Source organism: Montipora capricornis, chromosome 3 (genome assembly GCF_036669925.1).
Source record: "Montipora capricornis isolate CH-2021 chromosome 3, ASM3666992v2, whole genome shotgun sequence".
NCBI classification, from domain to species: Eukaryota; Metazoa; Cnidaria; class Anthozoa; order Scleractinia; family Acroporidae; genus Montipora; species Montipora capricornis.
The window spans coordinates 23,337,963-23,361,962 of record NC_090885.1 but is presented as its reverse complement, the minus strand read 5'-3'; the positions used below and the strand labels follow the sequence as shown (position 1 = coordinate 23,361,962).

General features: G+C 38.2%; 2 long non-coding RNA genes across 3 annotated transcripts in view; one reads left to right on the top strand and one right to left on the bottom strand.

Annotated features, from left to right (window-relative positions):
* Window positions 1-8,872: 8,872 nt before the first annotated feature.
* Window positions 8,873-18,865, bottom strand: LOC138042593 (uncharacterized). Of its 2 annotated transcripts, none has more exons than XR_011131040.1 (3): window positions 18,728-18,865; window positions 12,403-12,613; window positions 8,873-9,178 (listed from the first exon to the last, which is right to left on the bottom strand). It is a non-coding gene; the product is annotated as an uncharacterized lncRNA (long non-coding RNA). The 2 variants fall into 2 exon arrangements; XR_011131039.1 differs by lacking the exon at window positions 18,728-18,865 and adding an exon at window positions 13,473-13,629.
* Window positions 18,866-21,456: 2,591 nt separating this feature from the next.
* The window catches only part of LOC138042594 (uncharacterized), a 12,229-nt gene continuing 9,685 nt past the window's right edge, over window positions 21,457-24,000 (top strand). Inside the window, exon 1 of the long non-coding RNA XR_011131041.1 lies at window positions 21,457-21,597. This is a non-coding gene — a long non-coding RNA (uncharacterized lncRNA). The remainder of the gene's footprint in view (window positions 21,598-24,000) is intronic.

Below are 24,000 nucleotides of genomic sequence, written 5' to 3'. Positions count from 1 at the left end.
TCAAGGAAACCGCAAAAGCGCATGCAATCAAATTGTTGAAGCAAGCCACTGGTACTGCAGCCGCATTACAGAGGTTCTCATCGCAGTAGTCTACTTCGCATTGTCTTCTTCCTTCGCAGTAATCAAGATCGTAACCGAATCTACACCATTCTCCAGTCGCACAGCCTTTCTTGTAGTTCGCAGTGGAATTCCCTCTCTTGTTTTCTATACGAGTCGCTTTCATACAACGATTGTATCCCGTATTACAGATAACAATTCGCTCGACTCTTGCGCAGTCCAACCAACTTTTTGAGCTTTCACAAACGTAACATCTCAGGCCATTACCTAAAGCAGGAAAAACAATAAAACTCACGTTTCATGATTTTAATATTTTTTATTTTGCAGCATTTGTAACATCACTCTTACTTTAAAAAAAAGTTAAGTGATGAGTAGGGATGGTGCAGTGCTGAGGGTAACCCGTTCGGGTTCGATTCACATACGAATCGAGTTTGTTGGTTGACTACTCTGCTCCGAGACGTTTGTTCTCCTCTCCTCAAAAACCCGCCCAACGATTTGATACACGAGTTCATTTGATTTGATTTCTGAATAGTATACCCAATTATTATCCAACTGTTATCATATGACTAACTCCGTGAGCGGGCAAAATGAACCAAATCCGGCGCTATGATTGGCTACACGAGTAGTCTCGAAACTACCCGAGGCTACCCGAGTAGTCTCTTAAAGCTATGTCCATAAACACGGAAAAAAAGAACTTGGCCAATATCCAGCCATCTTTACCTCACGCTTGGTCAATAACCCATATGTAGTAGTTATTGTAAAAAAACGCGCGAAACGAGTACAAATATTCCACGATATTGTACAGTAAGTTATCTGTTATTGGTTATTGTACAGTAGAGAACCGGTTTGACTAGTTTAGTTGCTGACGTTGCCCCGCACGCTCAAATCTATCACACGTTCTCAGTTGTTTACGATTCATTTGCTAAACATTAGTGCAAAAAAATGTTCTCCTTCTAAAAGAATGAACAGTGATTCAGTCGATTATCAGTCAAAATTCAAAGCGCCTCAACTGTTACCATGATAACGGTACAGCACTGCCAGAAGAACCTTTTTAAAACTCGCACAAATTCGGTGACCTAGTGTTTTTTTCAAATTTCTTAGATCAAATTCTTTTTACAGAGAAAAAAGAACTAAATCCGTACACCTCCACATCTTTTTTAAAAAGCTGTAGGAATGCAAAATATGAATCTTTAAGCTACTTATCTGTATAATTAGGGTTCGTAACTGAAATTACTCGCCAGAGACTAGCTCACCAAACCTAACAAACTTTATTTCCAATTTTGCGCGATTTTTGGTCACATTTTCCTCGGGCAAACTCTCCGCGGTCAAAAGGCTCTTTAGAGTCTACTTGAATGCATTTGTGGCGTTAAAAAAAGGTCTTGGAAGTTCGAGACCCTGTCAAACAACGTGACGTTGATGAGGGAGTGTCTATACAGCTTTCTTCTCCCATTCCAGGATGATACGTCAACGTACAAAAAAGTCGCATCGCCTTCTCCATTTGCCTTTTATAAGTTTAGAAACACAATTAAAACTGAATCTAGACAGTGTGGAAAGGCATTCATCCAGATTAAATTGTGCAGCATCAATTGCTGAAGAGATTTTATTTGTGGTTATCTTGCAAGTGTCAAATCTTTGGGATATCTTCCCAATTGTTTTTTTTTTTTTTTTGTTTACCCACGGAACACCTTAGGACCGCTCATGAACTCGTTCAACATGTGTCCGTGCATTCCGGATCGAACTGGAATTTGGGAGTGTTGGTTTTTCTGGAGTCTGAGCGGAAGATCGGAGTATCCGGAGAGAAACCCCACGGAGCAAGGACAGAACCAACCCACCGTCATACAACGCCTGGACCGGCAGTCTAACCCGGGTCACATTAGTGGGAAGCGAGTGCTCTCACCACTGTGCCTGACCCCTGCCCCGGCAATAATGTAAATTATGATGCTACGTTAAAGTTGTCTGTTAACTTCGTGCCGTTTACAATTATCCTTTACCAAAATTGACCCTTTGGGGAAAGGACGTGTGTAAACCAGAACTGATTCGATAAAGACACATGGAAAATGCACCGAATTAAGTTAAATCAACCCCGGCAGGGTTAAGTTTAGCCAATTTAATTAAACGTACAAAGGGATTTAGGGTGCGTTCGATTAATTGACCCCATTCCTGAATAAGAATACGTGGAATGATGATTTAAGACGGTATGTCTGGCGTTTTCAAGCAACAAGGATAATAAAGATCTGTTTAAAATAGTATTTTAGCGGGTGTTTGTAAATTTTAATGTGAATCTGCGTTAATAAAACGAGGGATTTCTAGCTTCTATTCCATGTATTCCTTTAACGGGATAGGGTCAATCGAACGTACCCTTTTAAATTAGTTTCGCTGGATAGCTGTGGTATTCGTACGGTTAACATTGTCAATCAATATTTTCCTTCGACAAGGCCTCCGTCAAAAAGGCTTTGATATTTTGATATGATATTTTATTATTTATGCACGGTAAAATCATCAGCTAAGATTACAAACAATGCTAAAATCTAAATTACAAAAGGTAAAATTTTAAAATGATTACAATAAAATAAAATTACTATAATATTATATTAATTCTAAGGCTGCTTTCCATGAATGCCGTGCTTTATACTAAAATATGTCTTTAATCAGATTTTGGAAAAGCCCAAGAGACTCTGCTTGTCTCGCTTTGAGGGGTAAGCTATTCCAGACAATAGCACCTCTATAGCTGAAGCTGTTTCTATAATAATTTGTCTGCGGAAACGGAACATTAAGCTTTCTTTCAGAGTCTCTTAAACTATAAACAGATTCGCGGTTTGTAAATTTAGAACATAGATATTCCGGTGCTAGCCCCTGAAGTCACTTATAGACCATTGTGGCCAGCGCAATTTGTTGCTGGCTAACTAGATTTTTCCAGCCTAAAATTTTGAATAGCTCGCTAGCATTTGCATCAAAATTAGAGAAGGTCAAAACTCTGGCTGCTCTATTTTGCAGTTTTTGTAATTTGTCATGTAACGTGATACCACAGTTTCCCCAGACGACATTGCAGTAGTCAAAGTGCGGTTGAAGTAAAGCGTGATAAATAGAGCGCAATGTCGTGTGAGGAACGAGATGCCTTATACGTTTGAGGGCTCCAATTCCAGAAGCTACTTTCTTTGTCAGTTTATCGACATGGCTACTCCAGTTAAGATTATTATCAATAAGCACGCCCAGGGATTTAGCAACAGAAACTTGAGTGATAGGAGCACCATTAATCTCGGGAATTGGAGGATATGTGAGAGCATACAACCTCTGCCTTGATCCAATCAGCATAAATTCGGTTTTTGTCATGTTCAGGGTAAGTTTGTTTGCTATCAACCACTTTTTAACATTTTCTAGATCATGGTTAAGTCTTGATTCTATGTCGCCTGTATTGTCACCCGCATATGTTAGGTGGGTGTCATCTGCGTACATCCATGGCATACAATTCGTTAGACAGTTTGGCAGATCATTGATATATAGCAAAAACAACAATGGACCCAAAATAGTCCCTTGAGGGACGCCGCAACTTAGTGAGTAAGTTTTAGAAAGTGATCCATTAATGGAACACTTTTGAGTGCGGTTGTCCAAATAGGACTTAAACCAGTTGTAAGAAATGCCATGTATGCCGTAATTATTTAATTTAGATAAAAGGATCTCGTGATTAACCGTATCAAAAGCTTTTTTTAGGTCTAGGAAAACAACAGCGTTTATTTTTCCTCGGTCAATGTTGTAAGCCCAAGTATCCGTAGCCCCAAGTAAAGCCGTAACGGTGGAATGAATAGAGCGAAAACCAGATTGGCATTTACATATTACGTTATGCTTTGTTAGGTACGCATATAATTGGTTATAAACTATTCTTTCGAACACTTTGGCTATAACTGGGATAACGGAAATTGGGCGGTAATTGTTTAGGTCATCACGTTCCCCTTGTTTGAATAGTGGAGTGACCCGTGCACACTTCCAGTCGTCTGGGAACACACCTACATTTAATGACTGATTGAAAATATAGCACAGCGGTTTGCAAATAAGATCCGCGCATTCACGAATAAGTCGAGAAGAAATTTTGTCAAGGCCGACTGCCTTTGATTTTTTCAGTTTATTCAGCAGTGAAAATACTTCATTTGTGGAGGTTGGGCGGAACTGAAACTCCTTATCCGTGCTAGTGAGATAATTCAGATAGCTGTTGCCATCTGAAGAAGGAATATCACTAGCAAGTTTCGAGCCAATGGTAGCAAAATAACGATTAAATTCGTGCGCTATTTCTGCTGGAGCTGTTACTGATTGCTCATTTACATTCAGTTGTTTCACAGACGTTTCCACGAAATTTCGGGAAGACAGCTCATTGATGATCTGCCAGGTAAGACTTAGTGATAAACGAGATTTATCGTACGTCAGTCTTGTTTCTTACCGACGAACTCAAAATTTACCATCTACCATGATTTACATCAAGCGTGTCGTTTACTTTCCCTTCGAGATAGCAGCAAAGTTTAACAGAGTTAAACAAGAAGTCCGGAAACTAATTATTAACAAAACTTGATGACTTTTAACAGTCTCATTCGTTTAAACATTGAGCTTTAACACGGTATGCACAAGACAAACAAACGCTCCTTTTAAAGGCGCTCAGTGTAAGTTATGAAGCTTGCAGCGAGAAATTATAATTTCATCTCCACGTAATACTGCAAACTATTGCAGCAAGATGCAAAAGAATTGCGTGACAACTTACCGAAGTAAACGCAGAAAAGGAAGGTTAGAAAGAAAAATGACCTCATCTTGACAATCTGCGGTTGTACTGTGCAATGATGAAGCTTAAGTGGGCTGCAATGTTTTTTTCTAGTAAACTGCCTTGTTTAGACAACCAATCAAAACAGAGAAGCGTTTTTGCACCAATCAAGCTCTTAAAAGTCGGGCAGGGCTCTTACTTTGGCCGCGCGAAGAGCAAAAACACGGGGTTTCATAATATCTCTCTTCGATTGTCTATGATGGAAAAACAAAAGACACTTTTTTTCACGAAACTATTGTTCGTTCTTTTATCACTAACTAGCGTCTAGTTGCTAGATGAAAAGTTCACGTCAAGTGTTTATTGCACAAACCTATACGGGCAATCGACAACACGCATGTGGCGAGATAATTGCCACACCCAACTATTTTTTGCCTCATGGGAATCAGGAACTGTTTGGATTCTTGTTGGAATTAATTAGAACTTATCATTCCGAATTAATTAGAACTATGATGCAAAACAAAAAATTCATTTCTCGAGAGGAACATTTAAAAGCTGTGCATAAACAAGCTGAGATGATAATTAAGGTGGCTATCATACCTCAACACTCCGTTTCCAAATACATTGTGTTGCCTTTAGAACCACTGGATTGAAATTCACCTTTTCATAACCGACCAATGAAGGAGAATAGGTTTCATTTCGGGTTGACGTCATACACTGCGGTTCCTTGAAAAACAACGATGCAAGTAAATATGTACGAGTACAAGGAGGGGTTATGTTCTTGCAAACGTTGGCCGTGTAACACTTATATTTCAACAAACGTAACTATTAGAGGATAATGTGAAGTGCTAATTTTCTAACCATTTGAACAATGTGAGCGTTAGCCCTACTCAGTGGAATGGGCCCACACTAGGACAGGGAAAAACTCTGACCAGGGTGGGAAGTGAACCCACGACTTCGGTTTAAATCACCGCTGCTCTACCGACTGACCTACAAGGTCAGACGGGAGCAGGTCATGGGAATTTAAGATGTCAATGTCACGGCAATGAATATGTACAAGTACAAGGAAAGGTTACGTTTTTACAAACGTTGGCCGTGTAACACTTATATTTCAACAGACTTAACTATTAGAGGGTAATGTGAAGTGCTAGTTTTCTACCCATGTGAACCATGTGAGCGTTAGTCCTACTAATGGAAATTAATGGGCCCACACAAGGACAGAGAAAAACTCTGACCAGGATGGGATCGGAAGTGAACCCACCACCTTCGGTTTAAATCACCGCTGCTTTACCGACTGACCTACAAGGTCAGACTGGAGCCGGTCGTGTGGATTTAAGACGTCAATGTCACGGCAAGGAAGGGTTACGTTTTTGCAAACGTTGGCCGTGTAGCAGTTATATTTCAACAGACTTAACTATTAGAGGGTAATGTAAAGTGCTAGTTCCCACTGGACAGAGTTTTTCTCTGTCCTTGTGTGGGCCCATTTCCATTAGTTGGGCTAACGCTCGGTATCGAACCCATTCCCCTTCATTTCTCGGTTATTGATCAAGTACGACCACTTTTTCCGTCCTTCAAAGCCAAAAAAAAGTGAAATTTTACTCCAAAGGTTCTAAAAAACAACACGATGCATTTTGGACAAGAAGAAAAAGAAGAAGAAGAAGAAGAAGAAGAAGAAGAAGAAGAAGAAGGCGTTGTTTTTTGTTTCTCTTAGGACATCTTCCTGTCCCAGGCGAAATTGCAAACAATGATTATGCAAACTTTTGGGGGTGTGAACGAGGTGTATTATGGGATTTGTGCAAGTTGAGAGTGCGTAAAGCTTGCATTTCGTGTTGCACTCTCCCGACATTTCTTAACTTGGCAACATTCCGGATCCTCGTCAATTTTTTACCCTTTTCCCCTTTTAGCTGTCGCTGGCTGGTGCTCTGTATTGTAGCCTCTTTCTCTGTTCAATCTACTTGTATATAATAGAATAATTATTTAACTGAATAAAATTATTCAGCGTTGTTTTCTTGTAAAATTTGTCTTAATGCAACTGGACCTTAGTGAGTCATTTTCTTGTTCCAAGATAAATAAATCGCGGTATTTGAAAGACGAGTGTTTCTCCCCAAGTTCATCATGTAGATGCATACAGATGACTCCAACAGACCTGCCAACTCTCACGGTTCTGCCGTGAATCTCACGATTTTTTGTCATTTCTCACGGTCTCACGATAAGGCTCCTCAATCTCACGGGTTTTGGGAAAAATCATTCTGAAATGATTTAAGTTGTTGAATCAGAATAAAAATGGAAAATTAACGAGGAATGCTTGTGCCATAAATTGAAAAACTAATAAAGAAGAACACTGTTTTTACTTTTTTGTACCCAGCTGTGATTTCCTCGATGGAAAAGGGGTTTGTTTAATCTTGATCGGGAAAAAAATAGAATCTCACCCTTCTTTATAGAATCTCCAGATTTTTTTCATTGGTCTCCAGATTTTCCTTTATCAGGAGTTGGCAGGTCTGCTCCAATGTCTCACTCTTAAAGTTCCGCGCTTCTACCGTTTTAATTTCCACTAGACTAAGGAAGTAGAAATTACAGCAGTTATCAGTCACACGCTCCCCTCAGCGACTTTTTTTAATTTCTCGACACTAAATGTTGGGTGGACGTCAATCAAATGTTTCCATGACAATAGTCCCGTTCATTTAGCAGGAGTCGAATTCGTCATGACAACATTTCATTGACGTCAACCCAAATTTAGTTTCCAGAAGTGAAAAAAGGCGTTGAGGGGCACATGTGACTGGTAACCGCTGTTATACCGGGGTTTTTTTTGTTTTTTTGTAGCTTCTGCAAATTTTGACCTCTCGTCAGTGACGGGTGTTTTATCCATTTTCTTGGCCTTGAAGACGTATATTATCTCTGATACTTTTAAGTCTGTATTATTTGGGTTCTGTTTAGCGGATTTGTTTTGGTGTGCACCTTGAGGTGTCGGATTCAGAGTTGCGCTTATTCTCGGGTTGTTGTTTTAGCGGGTTATTTCAATGGGAACGTTATCAAGGTCTACAAATTGCAGGTTTAGACCAGTGAGTAGGGACAGAGCAGTTAACCTAAATTCCATTTAAAAGTAATAGACAACAGAATTCAAAATAATTCAAAAGAAACTTGTTCCCAGTCAGTTTGAGGGAGCTGTTTGTAGTGAGAGCTGTTATAACGAAATATTGTACATACACGTTTTGCGGGGTACAATCCAATGGAGCTCACTACTACCATTCCACCAATCCTCCTTCGTTAATCTCCCCCACACACCCCCGCTCATTCATCTCCTACTTTCAAAGTGCATCCCATGCACTCCCCTACCCACCCCCGCTCATTCATCTCCTCTTTCAAAGTGCATCCCATACACTCCCCTACCCACCCTGCTCATTAATCTCCTCTTTCAAAGTGCATCCCATGCACTCCCCTACCCATCCCCGCTCGTTCATCTCCTCTTTCAAAGTGCATCCCATGCACATTGCTGTATTGTTTGTATCTTTTAACTCATCAACGGCGGAATATTTTTCTTCTGTCTTTGTACGTGCAAATTGGCCTTCAAAGCAATGATTTTTTTTTCTCTATTTTGGACATCCGAAAGTTTGTTTGCCTGATTTGCAGAATGACAAAGCAATAAATTGCCTGCAATTTACCAAGAATAAGATCGATTGCCAGGAAAGGGTTTATTTAGGAACTATTCTATGAGCACGCGTTTTGTATGAAATGGCTGTAACCAGCTTCGTATCCAAATATCGTGAAAGGAATAAATATTCTTTCACACTTGCTAAATGCTTCAATACTTGAAATTTCTCTTCCTGCAGCGGTTTTTTTTTCTCAGTTAAGAAACACTTGGCGCGATTATGCGGTATATGAGCTGATCAAGGGGGAAAATTTAATACTTTTGAACAGTCGATTCTCAGTTGGACAACAAAGAGGAAATGGAACTTTTATATCGATAAATGAAAATCACCTCACGTATCGGGCTGCGGGTTAGCACCCTGACGGCCAGTCGATAAGCAGCAAAAAGACCCTTTAATTCGTCTTTTTCAAAAGTAATACCACGCCGTAAACTCGCCACACTAACTCGAGTTTATTCACAAATCGTGGATGTCACTCTTACATGGCATAGTGTATTTTATTGCTGACGTTTCATTGAGAATCATATTTATGGACTTATAATTGCAACTGTAGCTATTCCAAGATTACTGCCTACATTTAGCTACTTGTTTTCGTAGAACTATGTTAGTATCTTAATAAAGCAATGCATTTGATCTAAATCTTTAAAAAGTCAACTCCTTGATCAGTAGTAGTCTAGTTCATTTGAACGATTGTGACTCCAATGTTTCCTCAGCTCTCAATACCTGTTCACGTCAAATGCTGCAAATCAAAATAACAACAATGAGCTTTATTTGAGTGTCAAGTATATTTAATTTAGCGCTGGGGCACAAGTTGGGGACACTACAAAGAGATCCGGGAAATAAAGCCGAATTGGTTAACGTTTTTGTGGGGAGAGTACCGTACTCTGACAACCGGAGCACCCTGGGAAAAACGTCTAGGAGCAGCGTGGTCAACCAACCATTTAACCCACGGGTGACGTCAAGACTCGGAGTCGAACCCAGGCCACATTGGTGGGACTGCGCCATCCCTGCTTTCTGTGTAGTATAAGGTTACAGTCCAATAAATAAAACCACAAAAAGTTGTATTAGTTGTGAAATATGTGAACGTTAATGAACCACTTCGAACTGCAGTTGAAGGGACTCAACTTCTTTTGAAATTTCTTAAATTCTTCTCAATGAAGGTAGGTTGTGAGGATAACTTTTGGTCGTAAAAATTATTTTTGTGGTAGTCACATGTAGCAAAGTGTAGCTCAGAAATCATTAATTCGATATCAAATTAAAAAGTATTTAAAAATGTTTAATTTTCATTGAATGAAAGATTTATTAATCTGCATTGATATTTTAAGCTTGAAAGGCCGTGTCAGGGAAGAACGGCCGGATTCAAATCAACTCAATAGCGTCCGGCAGTAAACCCTGGTAGAAGAAGGTAACAAGTCGGCTGTTGAACGGTCGCTATTCTGGTAGCCTGCGTAGCAAGCGTTTCCGTGCTGTTTCGGAGCAAAGAAAGACCGAGGAACGAGATTCTCGGTTTTGGCCGCGCGAGAAATGAAACGAGAGGCAAAAAATGAAAGAGGGGGGAGGGGGAGGGGAAGGAACCCCCTCCCCCTCCCCGCTTACTTGCGCCATTTTTCGCGCGGCCTTTGCTCCCCCTCGCGCCATTTTTCGCGCGGCCTTTGCTCCGAAACAGCACGGAAACGCTTGCTACGCAGGCTACTATTCTGGATAATTACTTGTAAATGTGCCACCATGTCAGTGAGTTGCGTAAGTTTCATTATTTTTTAAGCGCGACTGTTGATATAACTTAGCAGAGATTTGGGCTTTTTTGGTGCATTGTTCGAAATATTCTGTTTCATTTTTCAAGTGTACTATGTCGGGAACATGTATTAGTAAAGCACGCCGCATTATTTCGAATTTGCCGAGTGCTGGTTGCTTGCAAAATGCTTCAATTGCAGCTTTGATCTTATCTCTTATCAACTAACAAGACATATTGGACTATTCAATTCTCTTCCGTTTCACTGGCTATCCACGCATTAATACCGAATGAACCGAAATTGCCATGCTGAGTGAATGCTTTTTTTTTTTATTCTTCCTTCTTAGTATTGTCCCAACAGAAGGTTCGGTAATTAGACTAATTGCGTAATACTGAAGTTAACAAGATTCCGGCCAAGCCGAGACAATTTCCTTGGATGCGATAAACTCTTTCGTTAATGGAATAAAGATGAACTTGTGTATAATTCTAGACTTGTACATGACGAATGAATGGTCTCATCTGTTTTAATTTGTGTCTTGCTTCTCTCTTTTTTTCTCACGTTTTTGCCTTTGTCGCTTTCTACTACATGCATTGTGCATTCAGCATTCAGCATTCACAAGCTTGCAATAAAAAAAAATATATTATATATATATATATATATAGATAGGTAGATAGAGAGAGAGAGAGAGAGAGAGAGAAAGAGAGAGAGAGAGAGAGAGTCAGTTAAGTAGATCCCTTGAGCCAACAACCTATCACCCCCAGGAGGATCGCAAATGGATTCACAGTCCAAGTTGTTTGATCCAGCGTTATCACATAGAAAAACTGGCCCTTAGGAAGTCCCACGTAAATGCCACACATTAAGTGATCAATCAGCCATGTTGCCAGCAAGGTTGTTTTGATAGTATAGTCATCACACCCGACTAGAGATCAGCGGGACGTGGGTTCAAATCCCGCTCAGGGCAATTACAAATTTCCCCAGAAGTTGTCCAGTGTTGAGTTTCCTGTAACTTTCTATATATATATAGAAATATATATATATATCGGTGTGCCGTAATTTTGCTTTTGCATGAAAATGTTTTTTGCGATCAGTTGATGGTTTCGTCTGGTTTCCCTTTGTCAGAGAATGACTGTTATGTCAAAGTTGACCGCGCATAGGCATCAAGCCGTGGGAGACAAGAATTGTCAGAATTGTCCATATCAGCTAAAGGCCCGGGCAAATAGCTTCAAAGTTTGCTTCAACAACATCCTTTCGACTTTGTTGAACAGTGATGTTGGAGCCATTTTGAATTCCCGGGTCGTTAACAGCACTCTGGACGGATGTTCCAGCCACCGTCAATGTCGAGCTTTCAAGTACAGAAATGAAATCGATCTTTCATCCAAGTACCTTTAAAACTTACTTCCTACCAGTCTTTTGTCAGAGGAGCCAATAAATTACCTATCGAGCATCTTACTCGTTACAACTTTTATACATAATTCATTATACGGAAACCCTGTTTTTAGTGTTAAATTATTCAATATTGTACTGTCACCTAAGAAGGGCACCTCCTTTGTTTCTTTACTTCAGTGATATAGTAATATCATTGCAGTCCGAGAACAATGCACTCAGTTGTGAATTTTCCGACATGATCCGTTTGAGTTTATTGCCACGCCTATTCTATGACCGTAAAATCGATTTTACCGGGAGCTAAAACAACGAATTCACATAGAGGCCCTGAAAGTGCTTAAGAAGTGACCATTTTTTCTAAGATACGAACCTTTCAAAAACTAGCAGAATAGTGACAGGCAAAATTTTGCTTTTATCAAAATAAAACTTGTTCTCATACAATCTGAGGTTTCTAAAGAAAACAAAATTGAATTGCGTATTCGCTCGCTATGTTATGTCATTCCGACCTGTCATCGTACTATATGAAGGGGTGGATTGTGTCCGCAGATGTTAACTCTAATTATTCAGTGTACTTATATTGTTGACAAAGCTCGATAATACATTCTAAAACCGTCAGTTCTTAAAAATATTTTCCGGAACTGAGTAAGTAAGGCAACGTCTCTGTAATTTGAACGAAAAGGGAACGAATTGTTCGAAATTGCCGTTGTTTAATTAATAATTGAGTCGCCGACTTTTCGCTGCTTTTTATGTTTAACTGGTTTTCGTTTCAAAGGATAAGCCCGTCAACGTTTAAAGATAAAGATTGAAATAGAATAGCGTTTTCCCCTCAATAAATCAACCTATTGCTTACCTTTATCTGCCGTTTTCTCAAATTTTTTTTCGTTAAGTTTCCTTCTGAAGTAATCAGATTTCAGTGCCCTCGCCCGGGGACCTTCGTCTTCTTCAAACTCTCTTCCCCAACGGAGCCCCTGTGAATCGACCGGATGTAGGCAGAATGAAAGGAAAATGCATGAAACGAGGAAGACGGTTACTAGGCTCTTGGTTTCCATTGCACTTTTTCCCTAAGAAAAAAATAAGAAGCCGCACATACGACGGCTACGTCGTTAAACCAAGAGGGCCAAGGAAATACTTGATGATAAGAAGAAAATTAAAACTTTAAAGTTTCAATAGTCAAAAAATGCTTTTCGAATTTCATCCATTTCAGGTTTATCACTTTTCCATGTTCTATCGAACTCTCCTGGTGGCTTAATTTACGAACAAGATATAAGTTAGATACTGAATTACTATAAACAGAGGGCTACACTTTGTTAAGTGAAGTGTTTTGTCTTCCGACCTTTTTCCAAAAAGAATGTTTCTCTTTTTATCTTAAGTCACGAAATTGTTGCTGTTAACAAGTTCCTGTATCGGCTCGAACAAAAAAAAACGTTTTTACGCGAATAAACTTGCTTGAGATGTTTTTCAAACACCCGTGTGAATGTGTGTTCGAAGACAAAAAACACTTTTCAACTTAGCATTTATTCCTCGATGTGGATGCACTGCGATTTCTTACACTCGAATGCAGTGCCAAAGACTACTAATTATCATTTAGAAGCCGTTTATCCATAATTGAAGAATGCAGCAAAAAACGGACACAAAATATGAAACAAAATTATCGGCTTGGTTGAAATTTCTGTGTTATAACAATTGATGAACTGTTGACTGTAGGTTAACAATTCAATGAAAAGAAAACGTTTCGTATCTTGACCTTGAGGCTTAAATGGGTTTGAAGCTATCTGTCCATAGTAGAAGAGGTTCGTATTTAAATGATAAATAGATTGGTGGTAAAGAAACCGATACAGGTTTCAAATAACAGATTGTTGCGAGCGATGATAATCACGACGTGGCTAGCCTAAATGAAAATAAAACCGTTTTTTTCCCTACCTACAGATGGTTTTGTTGCTCCTGCTTAAGCTTCCTACTATTGTTTGCGAGTTTTCTCTAAGAGTTGACAGCTTATAAAGTCGTTACCTCCGGTTTGGTGGGGTTATTTTGCAAATTGAACAGATCAGAAGCACGAAATGACCTCTAGTACATGATGGTAGTGTTATTAGCTTTAATTAATCACTTCCGTATTTATAATAACAATAATCACATAGAAGGGATTTCAGCCGAAAGAGAAAAGCCTCAATTATACCTTAATTCAACCAAACGTAAATTTTCACCTTTTATTCGTTATTTAAACTGGTGCCAGACACAAGTCATTTTTTTAAGAACATGAAATATGTATTGGTGAGGAACTTTTCTTGCGTCAAATCAGCATTTGGGGGTTGATTTTAACAAGATAATAACTGTAGTTAACATTCTAAATATTTGCTTCTTTTTCGCCGATCTTTCTTCAATGGCGTTCAATTGACAATTTCAAAACAAACAAAAGTTCTAAATTAATTCTCTGCAAACAACTAAGACCTTTCTTTGTTAGAGCTTGATGATATATTGTTATCAGTCATTCTTGGCAAGCATTTTTCTCATCCATCAAAAGTGGTTTTTGTTGGGGACGCAAAAGATTGTTTGTGGAAGCGGATTCTTTTCTTTTTTCAAAAAAATGAATTGTGTCTCTTCTGACATTTGCATCTATGTGAATTATTTAGATTTGCTATAAGAGCCTATACGTTTTTCGCAGTGGGGTGACATTGCAAAAAACCAGCTGCTTCATTCAGTTCGTCTCCAATATTTAATTCTTCGATTCTTTTTTTTTATGACAGCGGCAAACGCTTGTGCAATTAACTACGACAAAAAAGATCTGATGAGTCGGAATCGAAGAGACTTTAGATTTGCAAAAACATTTGTTATTTAAACTTTGTCGCTTTTTCAGAAGCTCAGAGAAATTTAAAATTGGCCGTCTAACAAAAACGGCCGGACGACCGATTGTTTAGATAATTTAATTTAAAAGTTATTTTCAAAATCTTTTTCCTTATCTGTAAGCCTCTTTTTTCCAAGATCAGACTAATTATTTCTCCGGGCAAACTTGAGGAAATCTTTTGTTTTTAAATTGCCTATCATGTAAGTATGGATTATCAAAAAAATGTTCTCTCGCTTGAACACTCTCGGCTACGTCAGTTTTCGAGAATTTGAAATATTAGTCGCAATCGTTTTTTATTGTTAACACATTATGGAGCAGAACAGGTTGACATAATTAGAAATGATATTTTATGATTTTTAACTTTGCCAAAAACATACCGCGTGAGGTTAATTACTATCTCTCAGTCACCTCAAAATATCGGTAACTGTAAAAAAGGAATCTCTTTATAAATTATAATGTGGATATTTGGTCCTTCTAAAAACCGTTTGGTATTGCTTTAATTTCTATGGGTTGTCAGTAATGTAAGGAAAATTTCGAATTTTATCTATATAAAAAGAGTTAAACAACCATGCAAGTTGCCCTTCTGAAATGACTGCACTCTGGTCAATACTGCACCAACTGGGAAAGAACGTGTGTAGCGCCATTGAGTAATTGCATACGTTTTCCTCATCTTTTGCTAGAAGTAAGAGACTGTCGCACTCCAGGCTGACCTATTCAACACTCATTCTGTAGAGAACGTTTTCGTTTTGGGAATTACCGTTCTAATGACAAACACAAGGAATAAAAAATAAAAAGTATTTAAATATTTGCTGTGTTTCGCTTGTCTTGACGTAAGCCTGTACCGTCGGCTTTGCTTGATCGCTGAATGTCAATTAATCTAGAAACGACAGAAAGTGCCTTCAAGTTTTTTAGTTCTTTATTGGTGATTCAGAGCGAACAGCACGCTTTCAGTTCAAACGATATCATTGGCAAATTTGTGCAGTCGTCTTTAATTTACTCACGAAATGTCGCCGTTATAATCATTGTAGAGCCAAGTTCAGTATTTAGATTTTCATCACTCTCGCTTCTTTCTCAGTATTGGGTTCATTTCCCTTCACTTCTCCTTTAGCGGCGACCAAACAAAAAGCCTACTTTTTTGACAAAAACAAAAAATTAAATTAAAAAAAAAAAAAAGAAAAAGACAAACTTGCTGTTACTATTGAAACTATAGCGGTGTCATTCTTTAATATTCATCGGTGCACTTAAGGGTGTTTAAATTAATTCTAAAAGAATCTTGATTATACTGTTTCAAGAATATGCATAGTCCCTAGCTAAAATCAGGTATGTTACACCCTTTTATTCCCACTTTTGATCAGTATGTAAATTCACCTCACAGTTTCAATATCCATAATTATTGAGAATGAAGATTATTGTCAGCCAAGGGGCATTTTCTTGATGTAAGACTAATTAAATTCTCATGACTAGCCAAAAAGATGGTACTAGTTAGGAGAATGAACACTTTTATCATGGAGTGAAAGGGTTAATTGAGATTATGAAATTCCTTTTCTTTGAGACCTTCTTGTGGAGTCCTCAGAGAATTGTTTCTTCAATATCTTTTGGAAACCACTTCCTTTGTTTTTACAGGGACCCAATCGCGCAGTGAAGCGGTGAATTTGGTCTTAATCGGTGATTAGGACACGCGTCAGGGAGTGAGTGCCCCCCAATGCGTAGGGCTCCAGATAAGTTAGCACCGTTTATGACCGTCGCTTTGAGTGACCGTCCTTAGTGGCTGTATTCAAAGCGCTTCTTTCTTTTTTTTTGCTTCTCCGAAAACATATTGATCTCTCGTAAACCATGGCAATTTATTGTGTTTATTATAAACAGGTTTTTCTATTTTTTTGTTTCTTTTTGGTTCTCTTCTGGGAGACCACCATTTTTGCAACTCGAGGAAAATAATCTGGCAGTAAATAGGTCTGCAGTTCAGCTGACTCAGTGAATATAAACGCAAGGCAGTCGAATCTAAATGTTTCAAGGAAGGCCAACCCCTGCGATCAGGCTTTCTCGGTTGTCTAAAGAAAAGAACGCCTGATCGCAGGTTAAAGAAAGTCTAAATAAATGATTATGTTTTGTGGATTCGACAGCACGGTATCATTACCGAAATCTAAACTTCAGCAGCATGAAAACAAAAGTAGGAATCACTAAAGATCTGAACTGATTTATAGAACTCTAAAAAATTAACCAGGCAATGTCTGGTTCGCCTTTTATTTACACTATTTATTTGTAAAAATATTCACCACAACAAGGTTTCTTACCAATAAAACTGCACTGATAATCAAGTTGCAGAAGTGGCGAGAATAAATACCAAATAATTTTAATTAAATGACTAGCTGAATCGAATTCGCTTGACTGAGGTTAAGTTTTCAAATCGGATAAGTATTGAGTAAGCCGGTAATCTGTAATAAAGGAATAATGACACCCTCACTCTCTATCCGTTTCAAGAAAGAGGCAATTAAGTTTTCTCTGCGGAGTTCTTATCTTGCGATAAATTATAACGCGCAGGGGGTCTAGCATAAACCCATGAAACCCAAGTCAGTTTGTTTTAAATTGCGACAAGAAAAAGTGATCACCCTTTTTGAAATGAAATCATTTTCCTGTGGACTGAATGTTCACCATTTTTTGAGGAGAAGATTTAAAAGGAGTTGGCAATTTTCAATTTTATACTTGCGTTAAGGGTGCTTTTGCTTTTTTTGGCTTTTTTCTAAAAAAAAGGAACTTCATGGTATCTTCACCTGTTTCTCATTCGACTGAACGTTGATCATCTTAATCAACTGACTCTGTCTACGGAAAGGGTTTTAGTTTTGTTCTTAAAAATGAATTGGCTTTGTTACCCAGATGATTAAGATTCTGCTTTGTGCCCGTCTGTAGCAAACAGGGTCCCTTGATTGAAAATAAGAGTCTGCAACATCTCCTACGAGTTAACCTATTTCTGAATACCAAAAATTGTCCTCAGTAGGGAAAGTTAGTCCTAGTCAGAGTATATTTACTTACTCCAATCTTGATTGCTATCAAGCATACCGGCAGAGCATTTCCGATTCTCGAAACAGGAAACTCAAGAAGCGATAAAGTCAATGGTCAGCGATACCGACACCGGGAGGTTTAGGCCATAAGCATAGGCCCTGGAATGCCATGGCTAAGAAATCGACCTTCGAAGGTTATTTCATGATTTTCTCCATATAGAATGAAATCCTGTAACTGAGCCCAACTGTAAAAATATGTTCTTGACTGGTCAACTTGAGTAGAACAAAAACACTCTCGCTGGTTTATAAACCAGTAAAACGTCTATCCCAACTTGTTATCGGTATGTGGCTTATGAAATCTGACTGCCGGTCATACAACGAAAGCTAATTTGACGTGGCTTCTTTTTCGGTGGGTGAGCTCCTTAAAGATGGGTCGGGAAACTTAAAGTACATCGCTTGATCATTGGCCTCTTTTTGGAAGCGAGTTTAGGTAGAATGTATTTCTTTTGAAACCCAGTTTTCCTTCGCATCCAATTACCATTACAAAAATATCGCGCGTAAACTACCTTTGATGTCGTTACTCGATTCACCTGCCTGACTCTCAATCAGTTGAATTTTCAACAGAACTTAACGTCAAATAAAATATTTTCAATAACAAAAATGTGGGAATCATGAGAAAAACTAGCGTCCAAATACTGGTTAAAAACTTCATTTAAAGAAACCTTTTATCAATTATGGCCAGCATAACTTTCATAAATTCACTTTGACTTGAACAGTGCAGTGAATAAACCAAAAGCCATCAACTATAAGAAGTCTTAGACTAGTTATCAGTTTTCAGGAGATTCCGAGGATAAAGAATCGAGGTGATAAAAACGGTGATAAATTTGAGAATAAACTCCTAGAATATAAACACGCATCCCAAATCAATTCACCTGTAAATTCTTTTCTGGTAAGCGAGGTGTTGCCTTGGTTGCTGTTATTGGTAAGTCATACCAATAGCTACATTGTAACAACGATGAACAGGCAGGAATGATTCCTTATGTCAAGAGATGGCCGGCAGTCAGTGGTCTCCTTTGCTAATTTAGATCATGTAAAAGTTCTATGGGGACTTCCATTGAACCAGCAAGAAAATTATTAATGTTATCGAAAATTTATGATTATAATTCGTACACGAGTTTCTTCTATCAACATGCAATAAAATCGAAATCGAAAAAGGTAACAGAAATCAAAAATATAATAAGAACAGAGATAACGAAGAAGTCATTGGAAGCAAATAACAACAAAGGCAAAATTGGAAAGGACAAGATGAAATCGACAAAGAATACTTCACCCATACTTACAAGACGAATTGGGACGATAAAATCTTAGTAAGCGAGAACTTCTGAACGAAACTCGAAACTACTGACCGAGACGCAACGTATCTAGGCTAAGCACAACTTGACAATAATTTAGAGATATATATCTATATATAGTATTATGCAAAATAAAAACCTATAAGTTCGAAAACAACTTAATTTAACTCAATTTCTTATTCCTTATTCCTTCCTTAAGCAAACAAAGACGACTAATGAAGGAGAAAAAGAAAACAAAAACCTATTGGGAGCCGTAAAGAGCTAATGAACAAAATTGAGAACAAAAAGGCTAATGGACTATAAAAATACGATACACAGACAGTCATGCACAAAGAGTGCATGGTTTCGCACTTCCAGTTATGTTTGAATGATTCAGGATCATTTTGATTCAGGATGCCATGCATATGCTCAGCGTTAAACACCCACACTCGTAGAGCAAGACGATAGGATTGCCTCATCTTAATTGCAATTAGTTCTGCTTTCAATCTTGATTCCATCAGCGCGGCATTCGCCGCAAATGCACTATTTTAGCCATATGGAAGCTTTTCGCCTTTGGGAAAAATTAGAAACAGACTCTCTTCTCTATGTTGCGTGTTTTGTCTTTATTCCTTGGTTAAACCTTGATCAGCTTAAAACACTCTCGTCTGGCGCCATTTTTTTTTCTTTTACTAATGCCATTCGAGTCTTGGAGGGGCGCATTTTAAATTTCCCATCCTTTAAACAAGTAATAATGTTATTATTTGATTGATTTATCGCACTTTTAGTGTCGATTTGAAAAACTCGAAAGTTAAAACTGGTGCGCTATGTATCCGATAGCTTCTTGCTACTACTCGTAATTTTCGCACCTCCATTGGTCTGCAAGGGCCCATTAGAGACGGGCATGATGATTTTCAAGATATACGACTGAGAAAGCTTTCGTTGCAATACAGTGATCATGCACAATGTTAGTGATTGGAAATAGTCTGTTTGATAAAACATTATCTGTATCACCGCAGTATAAGCTTTTTGAATGAACAGGAAAGCAAATATAACGGAAGTCAATCCTGAATGAAAAATAAATTTGAAAGTCTGTAATCCATTACCACTTAAAATAACAAACTTTGAGCGATGTCGATTTGAATCCCATACATTGGCCTAGTGATTTGGGAAAGGTCTGCATGCATCGAAAATTATAAACCAAGACTGAAATAAGGATTTTTTGTGATATAGGCGGCTAATTTTTTTTAAAAACCTGCGGGTCAAATAAATAATAAAGCAATTAACAAAAGAAGATCCATTAAGACATATCGACTCCACACGAGATATATCGTCCCATTTTCCGATTGTTCAATGCATTATATGATTATGTTAGGGCTTCATTGACAAAATTGATATAGTACGACGCCAACTTTTGTTTTCCGTTCTGTGGATTTGCCTAATAGCAATTCCGTCAATTTCAGAAAAACGGAAGTCGGAAATATTGTGCTCACTTAAAACGACTCTAAATAATCACGTTCAAATGAAAAATACATTCTTCTTATTTGGTGATTTTGCCGTCCGAAACGAAAAGTGAAAGTCAGCAAGACGAAATTCTACTCAAAATGCATAAAACTTTCGGGTGCAAATCAAAGATGATTTCTGAACTAAAACCTTCAACTGCGAATACTGCATGGTTATTGATTCAGAGTTGTGATGTTTGAGGCAATCCTCCCGAGTCAAAAAAGGCCAAACAGTTATTTCATCATATTACGTTTTATTTTTCTTTGAAATGTTTTCATGCAATTTTGTCTTTCAGTGAGATGCGACATTATGAATAAATATATGCTGTAATGAATATACTTCACACTTAGCCTGCAGCAAAAAGGCCATTAATTAAAAGTGGGAGGAGAGCCTCTTCAAAAAATATTTTCAAATTACCTTTCAGTAATCAAGTTCCATAAGGGGGTTTGGGAAGGTCGTTAAACGGAGAGTGTATGCTTGGATAAAACCTGAGTGAAAATACGTTTTGAAATCAACGGGCAATTAATAAGAACGTGCTTCTGTTATTAATTTGGTTGTTTTGTGATAACGTTTGACAATATTTTAAAGGAAAACAACTGCAGGACTTGAAAACCTTTGGAAAACACGAAGGATATTTGACAAGACCTTTGACACCTCTAAACGCAAGGATGAATGAGGGAGGGGGTTCCAAAGTAGGGATCCAAAGGGGTCTGGGGTAAACACAGACCCTTGCCGATCCCGACAGCCATATCTGTTGCCCGTTCGGGCAAAATGGAACCGGTATCATCAAACTCCGCTTCTCCGGCAGATGTATCTGAAAAGCGTAAATGATTTGAACCCTACAGGAGTTATTTCGTAAGGAAGGGCTTACTATTGGAAGGGCTTATAATTGGAATATTATTTCTATTAACAGATAGAGAGCTAGCTACAAAGCCGGGGTGTTACGTTGAATAGTTGATCTCACGACACCGGCTTCTTGATCTGTTATTCGATTAAATGAAAATATCTAAGACTGGAATTTTCAATTCAACAGCTTATATGACTCAGGAAAAAATAACCGTAGCTTTTCTTTTAATACAAAGGAAACTGAGTTTTGATAACGAATCGCACGGTTGATCAGTGTAAAATAAATGAATTTGCCTGTTTGTGATGATTCCGGATGAATATGATGATATTCAAACTCATTGCCTGCAGTAATACTGAAGCAGCTGGGCAGATAATTTCCTATATAAATGAATGAAGAATTTCAATCTTATACCGAATCATAGCACACCCACGGAAAACTGAAGGAGGTACTTTTTAAAAGCATCAATTTATAGGCAAGTCGACCTCTTAAGTTATTTACTGCTTCAGACACGAGAGAAGACAACGTTTTAAAGGTATTCATAACTTGTTCAGTTTTTCGTTTTTGACATCAATATATATAATATATATATGTGAATCACCAGTCGGTATTATATCATCAGCCTTTTCAGAAATTTATTATATTATTATTTTTTGCCTGAATACCTTTGATGTTGAGCGTTCCAAAAGTATAATTGCCATCATGGTAGGCTGTCATTGTCAAGTTATGACAACACTTGAGAATCAAGGTTATGTTCAATGTTGGCTGCTATACTGACATGTATCCGTGAGAGGTCAAATTATTCCTTCTAAATGCATGACCGATACAGGAAAAAGCAAGTGAAGGCGCGGGAACCTATACAGCTGGTTCAAATTCGACTGGTTGGAGTTTTTTTTTTTTTTTCAATTAATGCCAAATATTTTCAATCATCTCAATCAGAACTGTTTGTAAATATGTTGTACAGCCTTCAGCCTTCACTATCTTCTGTCGGATTCGATATAAAGGTTGAATTTCTTCGAGCAAGGTCTCCGTGCACTTTGCTTTGATCATCTGTATTTATTTTCATTTCTTCAGAGGTCTAGAGAGTATATATCGAAATGCATGGACGCACTAGTTTTGATCTAGTTTTATGCGCTACCACTGAAGAGAAAACAGAGCTGATAAAGAAATTTGGCCTCTCTCTGCAGACGGCGCATTTTCGTATTTGAATAATTTGCAGATCTAAAAGGAAAAGAGCTACAGAATTCATAACGAGTCAGTAAACTTGGCAAAATATATTACTGCTTAATGGCTAGAGCGGACACATCATCAGGGTTAATTCTTGTCTTAGACCAGCAAAATATGTCGGTTTTTGAAGAAATTTGAATCATCACATTACTTCATTCTCATCACTTGGGACTATGCTATTGTAGCTTTCAATCTGTTCCGAATAACCAAAGAGGAGAGGATGCGTTGGTAAAGCAGGGGGAGATTTTCGACCTCTATAACATCTAAACGGCGACTTTACATCACTGGAATTCAACCGTTTTTATGTTACATTGTTACATTTTACATTTTTACATTACTTTATGTTACATTTTACAGAAAGTGGTCTGTAAAATGCCGTGACATAGGCTTAGTATGGGAGATGCTCGCTCCTACTCATGAACTCCTGACCCTGGTCAGGGTTGTGTGGGCCTATTTTCCATGCCTATGGCTAACCCTCACCCATGGATTCATAATGATAATAGGTCTGAGTGGAGTCCAATTTGGTCTGAAATCATACGAGTGATAAACAAAATCGGACGACCGCGTAACGGGAGTCCGATTTGTTTCGCGAGTATGATTACAGACCAAATTGGACGACACCAAGAGATTATAAAGGTAAGAGAAGTAATCCCTCATACTGGCCCTATTCCCATCGTAATCCCTCTTAGGTTATTTTTAGATGATATCAATTTTCCCGCGGATAATGTTACCGCGCGCGTTACGTGGAAGTTTCGTGAAGGAGGGAAAGTGCAGCAAATCACTCTGTACGATGCCACTCTCCGTTTTCAAAATTGAGTTTCATGGCCTGATAAAATTCATTGTTGCAAGGTACAGGTTTCAAACATACATCCTTGGAATTGCTTAACTGCCTAGTTTACAGTGATACCAATTTGAAGAATTTCCAATCTATCAAAACGTGTTAAATAATTTTGACAGATGCAGATATGTTTACCTTGGTTGCATTGCGTTACTTGTCCATTTTAGTGCGCACTTTCTCATCGTCTATTATATTCTGTCGCTTACAAAACTCGTCCCTGTCAAGGTACAGTTTGCAATCATATATCATGGAAATCGGTTAACCGTATAATTCACTCTGATACCAATTTTACGATTGTCTAGTGTAGGAAACTGTGTTAAATAATTTTGTAAGAGGGAGCTATATTTTACGCGTGCGTTGCAAAATTGACTTCAATCCGATATTACAGTTGTGTGGTACTGTTTGAAAGCGTTAGCTGTCTAATTTATGAATATCATAGAATTAAGTCACCATACTTTAAGTCCGCTAAGAAAATCGAGAACGCGTTGACCAAGTCAGGAATATGTTACTTGGTGACTGTAGTCCGCGATATTCCATTGTGTACAAAATTCTGTCGCCTATAAAACTCGTTACTTTCAAGATACAAGATGCAAAGATATATCATTCAAATCGCTTAACTGTGTTGTTTACAGTGCCACCAATTTCAACACTGTCCAATGTACGAAACCGAGTTTAATAATTTTGAAAGATGCAGGTGTATTTAACATGCGTGCTTTGCAAATTGACTTCCATGCGATACCACTTGTTCATACATTTTTATCGCACTGTCTGTTCAAGTTTTCCTTTCATGTCTGATATCTGTCTAATTTATGAATATCTAAGAATTAAGTCGTCATATTTTAATCCCGCGAGGAAAATCAAGAACGCGTTAAA